Raw genomic sequence first — 12,024 nt, forward strand, 5'->3', positions numbered from 1 at the left:
AAAAAAAAAAAAAAACGGAACCAATTTGGATAGGACAAAACAAATAGACTAAAAAAAGTAAAAGAAAAAGCAGAAGGAACACATAAAGACTCAGAGACATATATTTGTTAGCATACACAAGAATCCTATAAAAACACAAAACTGGAAGCAATCATATATGTATGTATAGGCCCTGTAGGCACAAAAGAATAAGTAAAACTAGAATAGTTTCAAAATAATGAATAAATAAGTAATTATATAAATAAATACATTCCCTGACTAAAATTATCAGACCAAAAGACAAAAGATGTACCTAAGTTGTTTTTGTGCTTTCCATCTAACACTGTTAGGACAGGTATCACAGGACCTACCTGTAAGGGTATATTGTATTATACCCAGGGAGATTCCATAAGAGAAAGCTAATTTTTCATTTGTGAGTAGTTATCCATCAGAGATAGCTTCTGAGCTAGGGATGGAGATCCATGTCCACTTCCCCTCTCAGTACTAGGACTCCATCTGCCTTAAACACATTCATGCTGTTTCTTGATCTTTAACCTTCCTTATTCTTTTCCTCCACTCACCCCTTCAATCCTCCCATCACTGTCTCTCCTTAACTATATATTCTAATTTCCATTCCATGGGAGATCCCATTTTACTCATTCTTTATTTTTTATTAGATATTTTCTTTACTTACATTTCAAATGTTTCCCCTCCTAAAACATGCCTATCCCAACCATCCTGCCCCTGCTCACTAACCCACTCACTCTCGCTTACCAGTCCTAGCATTCCCCTACACTAGGGTATCGAGTCTTTACAGGACCAAGGCCTCTCCTCTCATTGATGTCCCACAAGGCCATCCTCTGTCACATATGAGGCTGGAGCCATGGGTCCCTCCATGTGTACACTTTGGTTGATGTTTTAGTTCCTGGGAGCTCTGGGGGTACTAGTTGATTCATATCGTTGTTCATCCTATGGGACTGCAAACCCTTCAGCTCCATTGGGGAAACTGTCCTCAGTTCAATGGATGGCTGTGAGCATCCACTTCTGTATTTGTCAGGCACTGACAGAGCCTCCCAAGAGACAGCTATATCACATTCCTGTCAGCAAGCACGTGTTGGCATCTACAATAGTATCTGGGTTAGGTAACTGTATATGGGATGGATCCCCAAGTGTGACAGTCTCTGGTTGGCATTTCCTTCAGTTTCTGATCCACACTTTGTTTCTATATCTCCTACTTTACTTATTCTTAGTATCTTACTCTATGGCTGACCTCTATGGTTATATGGCTGTGACATGCCTATTTAAGTTGTAAAAGTTAAGAACTACATATAGGCAAATACCTGCCATATTTGTCTTTTTAGTCCTGGTTTAAATTATTCAGGATGATAGTTACCTGAAAATTCTATAGTTTTGTTTTCTTAACAATAAAATAGCATTTGATTGTTTAAATATTGAAAATTTTATTTGTCCAAATGGATAAACATGTTGACAGATATCTAGGCTGTTTAAAAATTTGGGCTATTTTGAATAGAGTAGTGTCTTAGTTACTGTTCTACTGCTTTCATGAAACACCAGAACAACCAACTCATAGAACAAAGCATTTAACTAGAGGTTTACAGGGAGTACCTTTGGGAGTTGATGAATGAGACCAAGAGATGTGATGGGGAAGAAGAATGCAAGAAAAAAACCCATGTTCCCATGAACTATGAAGGAGACACTTCAGCTGGTGTACTGATACTGAGTTGAGAATAAGTCTAGAGGGGTTGGATTTGGAATGTAAGGATAATGGAAGTAGCTTACCCAATTCTCCATCTGGCAAGGCCAGCAGGTTTTCAGTGATTACATCATGTGGGACTTGGTGACTGAGACAAGGGATGCCGTATTGGAAGAAGGCTGTAGGATAATATCTTCAGAATCACCTGAAATTCAGGGCAGAGTGTAAGGGGAAGCTGCAGCAGGTTGTCTGCTACAGAGCAGGTGATAAGGCTGGGAGTTGAAATTAGAGGAAAGGAAAGCTAATGTAGGTTACCTATCTGATTCCCTGAGCAGCATGTCTGTCAAGTTTCTAGGTAGTTATTAAGTGAACATTTAGATTAGAAATGTTGTTCACAGCTGTGCAAGAAGTAACTAATGCAAAATATTGTCACTACAGAAATATTGTCATTGCTCAGACTAAACCAGACCATGTAAAAATTAAAGATTTAAAAAATTCCTCTCAGGAAAATTTGGAATATTGCAGAGAATTAGGCTAGAGAATCTCTAGGATTCTATCAACGGACTTAGTATGTGGTTTGTAAGGAGGTCAGAGGTTCATAATGCTTATGATAATGTATCAATTAAGGTAGTACCCCCAGAATTTATTTAGAAATGAAGACTCTGAAAAGCAAGCGAAGAAGTCATTCTGTTTATTTGAAAGAGATGTTTGTGTATATATTTTCTGTATTCTGAGATATTGAGGAAGGCTGAATATAACAGTGACAGACTACTTAGTGTTTCCGAGGAAGATTAAAGACAGTAGTAGACCCAGGGTGTGATATAGACATTACATGCAATAGTAATTAATTAATCATGGTATTATCCAATATTTATTGGGAAAAGAAAAGCAATTAAACTAAATCCAATCACTCAGTAATACCAAAAATCAATTCACAATGGATTAAAGCCCTTACAAGAGAGCTGTGACATCAAAAGAAGAAACACAACTAAAGTACTTTAGAAAGATGGAATGGCCATAAATTTCTTTAGACAAGATCATCAATCAGAAGAAATAGAAGATAACAAAATAAAAAATGAACAAACAAATGAATGAAAGAGATGAAAGAAGTAAGGAAGAAAGAAAAAATGTGTTTAAACAGAACTAAAAGGATTTCACAGGAAAGGAAACAGCATTTAGAGTGAAAAGAAAACTTAAGGAAATGCAAAACATGTTTAAGAGTTAATATCTAAGACACATGACGAACTTCATATACTCAAGAGCAGCAAACTGAATAATTCAATTTACAGATAGGCAAAGGTTAGAAATAGATATTACCTTAACAAAAGAAACAACTATCAAGAGATCAGATAGTGCTCAAAAATCAAAGAGACACAAGTAACAATGAGATGCCAACTCACAGCAGCAATTGAAGTTGTTCTCAAAAAGACTAGATAATGTGTTTATGAGGAGAAAAGCCACCAGTCTCACAATATTGAACTCAATATAAATTAGTACAATCATGTAAGACAATATCAAATTCTTGCAAAATTAACACATCTTCCCTAAGACATAATAGTCCAGCAACAGATGAAGCATCTAAACAAAAGTAATTAATCTGTGAAAAGACACTCTTACTTCCAGGCTCATTATAAAGCTATTTTATAACAATAACAACCACTAAGTAGAAAGGAAGTAATTGTCTATTCACTAAAGAGGGGATAAGAAAATGTAGTACATGTATACAATAGAATATTGCTTGGACAAAGAAAATACAGTGAGTCATTTGCTTTTAGTCTTGGTTTATTTTATTTTGTACATTATTATTATTATTATTATTATTATTATTATTATTATTATTAATTGTGTTGTTTATTTACTATACATCCCTATTGCATTTTCCTCTGTCTCCTTTCCTTCAAGTCTCTCAGATGGATATAAACCATCCTTGGCATATTAATTTACAATAAAAGTAGGAGCATCTTCTCCTATTTAGGCTAGAAGATGCAGCCTTGTTGGGAGAAAAGGATCTAAAGGCAGACATCAGCATCAGAGACAGCCACTCCTCTCACTGTTATGAGTTCCACATGAAGACCTATCTGCACAACAGTTACTTGTGTGTAGAGGGGTTAGATTCAACCAGTGCACAACTTCTAGTTGGCAGTTCGGTCTCATAGTATAGTATAGTACAGTATAGTATAGTATAGTATAGTATAGTATAGTATAGTATAGTATAGTATAGCATAGTATAGGTTTTCTTGTGTTGTCCTTGATTCCTCTGGCTCCTTTAATACTTCTTCCCACTCTTCCACAGAATATGTAAGGCTATGGCAAATTGGCAAATGTTTGACTCTCAGTCTCTGCATTTGTTTCCATAAGATCTTGGTGAAGCCTCTGATAACAGTTATGTTAGACCCCATCTGCAAGTATAGCAGAATATTATTAATAGTGGTAGGAGTGGCATACCTTTCATGGGATGAATCTCAAGCTAGGCCAGTCATTGGTTGGCCATTCACTCAATTTTTGCTCCATCCTTTACCGTGATTAGTAGGATTAATATAGTAAATATGTCCATCTTATCAAAAACAATCTGCACATTCTACACAATTCCTACAAAAATTCCCACATAATTCTTAACAGACCTTGAAAGAACAATGCTCAACCTCATAAGAAAAATAAACAAACAAACAAACCAGGAGAGCTGAAACAATCTTGCACAATAAAAGAACAACCAGAGGTATCATCATCCCTGATTTCAACCTCTACTACTGAGAAATAGTAATAAAACCCACATGCTTTTGACAAAATATAGGTACATTGATCAATGAAGTTGAATCAAAGCCTCAGAATTAAGCCCATACATCTATGGACACTTGGTTTTTTGTCAAAAACCAAAACTATACAATGGAAAAAAGAAAATACCTTCAACAATGCTTCTTGACTAACTAGATACCTGTGTGTAGAGGAATGTAAATAGATCCATCCTATATGAAACTCAAGTCTAACTGGATTAAAGACCTCTAGATAAAAGCAGATACACTAAATCTAATAGAAGAGAAAGTGGGGAATAGCCTTGAACACATTGGTACAAGATAGCTTGCTGAATAGAACACCAATGGCTTAGGCTTTAAGATCAACTGATAAATGGGATCTCATGTAACTGAAAAGCTTCTGTAAGGCAAAGGACACCAACAAAAGGACAAAATGGCAGTCTACAAAGTGTATATATTCACCAGCCCTACTTCTAATATAGGGAAAATATCCAAAATATATGAGGAATTTAAGAAACCAGAGATCACCAAGCCAAATTACCCAATTTAAAGATGTTCAGATCTAAACATAGAATTCTTTACAGAGGAATCTCTATGGGGTGAGAAGAACTTATATAAATATTCAACATCCTTATTCTTCAGGGAAATGAAACCATTGGAATGGCCAAGACAAAACAAAACAAAACTAACAAAACAAAAACAAAAAACCCTCAAGCAATAGCTCATGCTGGTGAGGATGTGGAGCAATGGGAAGCACTTCTACATTGCTGCTGGGAGTGCGAAATTGTACAACCACTTTTTGAATCAATTTTGTACCTTCTCAGAAAAACAGAACTTTATCTACCTTAAGACGCAGCTGTACTATTCCTTGGCATATAATCAAAATTGTACCACCATATCTCAATGATACTTGATCAACTATGTCCCTAGCAGCTTTATTTGTAATAGCCAGAAACAGAAAACATTATAGACGTCCCTCCACTGAAGAATGGATAAAGAAAATGTGGGATATTTATATAATATAGTATTACTAAGTTATTAAAATCAAGGATATCATGAGATTTGCAGGCAAATGGCTGTAACTAGAAAAGATAGTGTTGAGTGAAGTTATCCAGGGTCATAAACACAAACATGGTATATACTTAGGTATAAGTGGATATTTGTCATAAAGTACAGCATAACCATGCTACAAACCACAGACCCAAAGACGCTCAGCCTAAGGAAGGTCCAATGTGAGAGGCTTGAATGTCACTGAGAAGGGGGATATATTGCACATTAGGGATGGAGGGAGGAAGGGAGGGGACTGGATAGGTGTTGGAGGGGTAGGATTGAAAACAAGAGGGATCAGGTAGTTGGAGGATAGAGGGTGAGTGTACTGAAAGAGACAACAGAGGATGGGGGCATATCTGAGATGAACTATAAACCCAGGACCATGTAAAGTCCTAGGAATCTGTGAGAGTGAACCTAATTAAGACTCCTAGCAATGGGCAATACCAAGCCTAAAACAGCCATCTCGTGTAACCAGACACGATTTTCAGTGGAGGAAATGGGACACCAAACCAGCCACAAATCCTTAGAACCATAATGTGTCCTCCCTACAAGATGTTAAAGCTGGTCATTCAAACAACATGGATGAAACTGAGAATCATTACATTAAATGAAATAAACCAAGTCTAAAATAACAAATACTTTATGATCTCACTTATATCATGTGCAGAATCTCAACATGATTTTTGATGCTCAGAATTTTATTTTAAAAAACCTAATCCTTATGTATGGTTAAGTAATTAAGACTGTATACTACTCTTGCAAATGAATTGAGTTTGATTTTTCAGCCTCCATGTTAGGCATCTAATGATAAAATTTTAACTCAATCTCCAGGTTTGATTCAATATTTCTCCCTTCTGTAGTCACTGAACTCATGTTCACATAGGCCAACACACACAGGGACACACAAACACAGACACACACAATTTATAACTAATAATAAATCATTAATTAGAAAACTCTATATAAATTATAAATATATATTTATATAATTGTATGTATATATTCATTTAAAATTATATATAAAATATTATGTGTCATATCAACATTATTTAATATAATTTAAATATGTTACCAGCAAATATTAATTATCATTAATATTATATAATATATTTATTAATATTATCAGCTATTATAACATAATAAATCTTAATAAAAATTAAGTAAAAATAATATTATTTAATATGAAGGTAATATAATAACACTATATACATATATGTATATGTATATATAATTATATGTATATATAATATATTATATTAGATGCTTATGTATATAATTTTTCTTTCTAATTCTCTATTGTCTCTTCTCTGATGTTTTTAGTAATAATGATATGTCTCTGGATTTTCATTTCATTCTTTCCATGTATTATCTGTATTATCTTGTTTTAGCAAGCATTCTGATTTCTGTAATCACTTAGACACTTCCCTGTGAGTATTTGGTGGCCCATGATAATATGTTTCTATTAATAACAAGAACACTAAAACACTGACTGGAAGGTCTTCATTCCTAGGTAAAGCTTGCTGGTTATTGATTGTACTGTAAGATGTTATTATGCCTACTTTTTGTTAGATAAATTCTGATGCCAGAAACATTCCCTTAATTGGTCTATTTAGTGTGAAACTTGACCTGTCCCTGATGTTACTTTTTGTTTCCCAGCTCAGTGGACATGTTTGTTTTACTTCTGAGAATAAACTTCCAGCTTAGTGCACATGACATAAGTAAATGGAAAGATCTGAATCTTAAATTATTTTCAATTACTTTTCTTGTGCTTTTAAGCTGATATTCACCTTCTTCAGAGTTTCATAGCAATACAAGTGGCTTAAAATATGATGGACACTGAAGTAAGCCAGACATTTTCCTTTTCATGATGAAAGTTTAAGATTTTCCTCATGTATTTTATTCTATAAAATTTCATATAAGACTTTCTACATCTTACCATTTTATTTATCTGCTTTTATTATTTTTTAATTTTTTAACAGTTTTTTGAGACAGGGTTTCTCTGTGTAGCCTTGGCTGTCCTGGAACTCACTTTGTAGACCAGGCTGGCCTCGAACTCAGAAATCCACCCGCCTCTGCCTCCCAAAAGCTGGAATTAAAGGCGTGTGCCACCACGCCTGGCTACTTTTAATTTTTAAAATTTCTTTGTTGTTTTCTTGCTTTGCCCTTGTATATCTTGTATACAAGGTCTTTTAACATCTGTAGTCACAGGTGGGGAAGACTAAAAATAAATGTCAAAGTTCTACTTTACAGTGTTTAACTCTGGTCAAATTAATTGCTAGATTCATGAAATGCTAAATATCGATCATCAAAAAGGATAGGTCTTTGTATTTATTTGCTGGTACTGCTGATTTTATTCTCAAACTGAAATTGGGCATTTCTTAGAGTTATTTGATGTAGGAAAACAGCATTTCAATCCATACCAGTAGGTGTCAGATAGTCTGATAAAGTTTCTTTATTTTTCAAGTTTATTGAACTGATAGTCAATACAGGGTTAATAAATGTCCTGTGAACACTGTTATTTCTTTTAACCCTGGACTTTCTATTATAAAACCAATCACCTAAAAATTAAACTAATCCTTCCCTGTTACATTAATGGAACTTAGCTGTCTTTTAGCTACCCAAAGCTTCCCTATTAATTAATGATTTTTACTTTATAAAATCACAATAATTGCATCCAGCCAGTAGTACACCACCTTCTTAATGGAGGCAAGGAACATATTATTTAAGTAGAAAAATAGTTTGAGAACTGGTTCCTGGTGCCAGGAAATATTTGATTTCAGTAAACGGTTCCCTTGGGTCACTTCGTTTCTTGAACGAAAATGAAAAGATTATGATTTACAATGACATTATATCGTTTTGTACTTTGTTGAAAGTTCTACATCTAAGCATAAACAAAAGAAAGGAAGAAAAGAAGGGAGAGCAGGTAGGCAGGTTGTGGGTGGAAGAACAGGAGACAAGGGGGTAAGGAAGGACGCAGGGTGCAAAGAAGGAGAGGAAACAAGAGAAAGGAAGAAGGGAGGGGCCTTGATGTTGGCTGGCTTCCAAGCTCATGCTCTGTGAGTTTTATTGTTTTATGGCTTATTTCCTCCTGATCCATGCTCTACACATCTATCTTGTTTGCCAGTATCTCAACTATGGTTTCACAAATCTATCAAAGTTTACAGTAAGTTAGAAAGGTAATGTTTCCAAGAAGATTTAAAATTACTGGTAGTAAAATAATGACCACAACCCGACCAGCCCCTCTGGAGAAGCCTGAGGTTTGCTTTTCCTGAAATATCAATTTTAGACGGCACTGCAGCAACATCTTGAGTGCCTTGTGTATTAAGGACAAAGATTTTAACAACCCTTGTTTCTCAGGGTCTATGATCTTACTTTCATGCATTGATTCATATGTCACCTGCAGAGGTGTGTTTATGATTTGTTTTCTTGTTTGTTGTACATAGCATGGAACAAATATAACATATAAAACAGGGTTGTAGTAATATTGTTGCTGTTGTAGTCATTGGCAATTAACAATTGTTAAAATGCATCTAGAATCTTGTAATTTGCAATATTGTCATAATAACATTAATTACCAAGGTCAAAGCTCCGGTCTATCTCCCTCTTTCAAGTCCTCTCCATTGTCAGCCCAATTCATTTCTTTTCTTCAGCATCTAAGGCTGATAGGCCACACACTACCTTAAGTTACAAGGCTAGAATGTCTTAAACATATGGCTATTATTTGTTCAGTTTTCCTGATTCAGAAGTAGCAAAGTAATGTTGAGGTGAAGGCTTAGATCACATTGGCTAGTTTTCCACATAAATGCTCGTGTTTGGATTAAAATATTTGATAGCTCAAGTGACTGGAGATGTCTTTCCCCACAATTCTATACAGTAAATGAAGAACAAACTTGATAACAACTTAGTGGTACACATGTAATAGCTGAAGCTTTCTATTGAATTTTATAATCAAAATAGCATCCTTGCTACATATACTCTCAGCAGCATAGAACAAAATGACAGTCAATTAGGAACTAGTTATAGGCATCCTCTCAAGGCTTGCCTTTGGCATGAACTCTAGCTTACCTGTCCCTGTGGTTTGTTAACTGTGAGGGACTCTGCAACAAGGTAGGAATCTCAGTAACGAAATCCAGGAATGTCTTTTGAGGCTGCCCATCAGCTTCGTGCAAGTTTGAAGCTAAATTAATAACCAGGTGATGTAACTTTTGCTTTCTGTATAAAACTCACTTATGAAGATTGACACTGGCTATTAAAGTGCCCAGCATGAGCAATTTTCGATCCCCTCTCCTAAGCATTATTTTTCTGTAACAATTTGTGTGCAAAGTCACAAACGGGAATATTTGCTTCCAAACATGGAAGGCAAGACTTGCCATAGTGAACAATGTAAAAATTGAGTAAATATTCCTCCTGCTAATTATCAGGGTGAACATTGCAGAATGTTCTGTCAATAGAATTCAGATGTACAAGATGCCAGTGCCCAGGTTTGTTCTTCATTCTACATGTATTTCATTACAGGATGATGGATTACATTAGGTTATATTACACTATTAGATTATAAACATGAAGTGCAAACTGAACTTGCCTGATTATCTGATGTGAGAGGGTAGAACAGATGATTAGATGTCAGGGGTTTTCTCCACTTGTTGTCAGATCACCAGTTTCCTCACATGGGTTGGAAGCAAGAATAAAGATCTGAAAGCTGGGTTCCTACCTCGGGCTCCTACCATTTCACAGCAAAGAATGAAAGATAGCTGCTTTGTTTATCCAGGTATCCATCTGTGAAAACACACACTTAGACACACCCACACACAGACACAAACACCGCCCCCCCCACACACACAAACACATTCTTACCACTTTAGTCCATTAAGGCCAGCTTTGGGATAAAATCTGAATCCAGTCCTGTAAATCCAGAAAAGGAAGCAGAGGCACACAGACTCTCCTGGAGTTTGCACCAGGGTAACTTGAAAGAACCTCAAGATACAGTGGGTAAAAAAAGGTTAAATCATCTACTCTAACTACTGACAAAAAGCCAATGTATATTCTCACTGTTGACATTTCCTAATTATTAACACTTATAAAAACATTTCACCACATTAATCAGGGAGCAGCTTTTTCTCTGAGGTTTTAGTTAAGCAAGCTACAGGCTACTCGCTGTGTTTTCTACAAATGAACAGATGGCACACAATGTATCCGATTACTTCTGAAGTACAGTATGTCCAAAGAGCGATTTTATTTAGTTGAGTGTTATGAAGTCACATGCTTTTATCTGAGGGTATTAAGAATGGTATCAGGATAAAGTTCTGGAAGCCCTTTGGCGTTCCCCTAGACACCCATTGTTCCATTGGAGTGGATTTATTTCTCGTTAGAAGACATGTGATTGTCTCATTCATTTTGGTTTCCATTTAAATTCTCTTTGCCCTTTTTTTTTTGTATGCTTTGAAAGCTGGGAACTGGAAAGTCATGTCTAATTTTGAATAATTAGACTGTACTTCTCAGATGTCTTAACAGAAACAGGAGGTAAACCTGGCCTAGCTGTTGAAGTCATGTGAATCATGAAAAAGTTTAAAGGAGAAGGTTAGAGGAAGAGTGGACATGACTTATGACTTGTTCGGTATTTTATAATTTTACATTGATACAAGGTGATAGAAAGAAAAATACGTATTTATATCTCAATATAAAGAACAAAACTTCATGAAAATTGAAATGTATTTATTCCCATACACCTACCCTTGCGAACCTTTCCAGCTGTTAGAATGGATCAAATTGCCTAGTCATTACTTCCAAACATGGTCTTTACCCCTTTGGACTCAGGGAAGTTTGCATACTGTATGTGTATTGTGTATACATGAAACAATATCCCTATTTCTTTATTTGAAGGCAAATGCTATATAAAGAGTATACATGTCCTTACATAGTAGAAGCTGCTCTCCATGTGAACATATTCAAACATATCTCAGTTGTCCTGTTTATGTGTTTTTCTAATCATTTGAAGTTAATATTTACAATACTCGGTCATGTGTGGTAAATAAATTTAAACCATATAGTACCATGTAAAGTACTCAGAGTAGCTTCTGTAAATGTGGCAAAAATTTTTGTGAAATAGATTTTAGAAAGGTAAGCACTTGAAAAAAAATACTGAAGTGATCCTCCAGCCCCAGAAAGAATACTGTCTCATCTCTCACAGTAGCAGCCAATTAAAGCAGCTCATAGATTGCTTTTCATTTGTGAGAAGTGTTCTTTGTGCTCTCTGCAAAATAAGAAATCAGAATTATAGCCCTTTATATGTATAAAGCATAGGAGCAAATCTCATCATACTGGTACTACAAGATGGAAAATTTAATATTTGCAATGTTTATAGAGAGATTCATCTCTGAGATGTGCCTCTCATATACATTATCCCTTGGTATAATCTAATATTTGTAAGAATCCTTGTGTTCAATATTTTTTATATCTGCAATAAACTATCCAAGTCAATTTAAAAAATAATAATATTTACCTGCAAATTCTAATAACCCTGTGATACAATCT

This window comes from Mus pahari, chromosome 6 (genome assembly GCF_900095145.1).
Source record: "Mus pahari chromosome 6, PAHARI_EIJ_v1.1, whole genome shotgun sequence".
NCBI lineage: Eukaryota > Metazoa > Chordata > Mammalia > Rodentia > Muridae > Mus > Mus pahari.